Genomic DNA, 330 nt, shown 5'->3' on the forward strand with positions numbered 1-330 from the left:
AGACCTATTAATTTAGAACTTGAGAACTCCAGGATTAGAATATGGCCCTCTTTGCTCTGAGTCTTATTTTTGAAAAGAGACATGATTTTCTCTTTCTCTCCTTCCTCCCCCTTCCAACCTAGGGGCAAGTAATAAGATTACCTTGAGTTATCTGTGCTCCACAGGAGGGAGATGTCTGCCAGAGTTTCCAGGAAGAGACTATCTCCCAAATTAACAAGTGAATCCTAAACACACTATCCAGATGCCCTGAGACCCCCCTCTCAGGGCACACCTAGAATGTAGATTTTGAAGACATTCTTTAAAAGCCCCGTTTGCCCTGATGGGTAAAAT

This window comes from Callospermophilus lateralis, chromosome 11, assembly GCF_048772815.1.
Source record: "Callospermophilus lateralis isolate mCalLat2 chromosome 11, mCalLat2.hap1, whole genome shotgun sequence".
Taxonomy (NCBI): Eukaryota; Metazoa; Chordata; class Mammalia; order Rodentia; family Sciuridae; genus Callospermophilus; species Callospermophilus lateralis.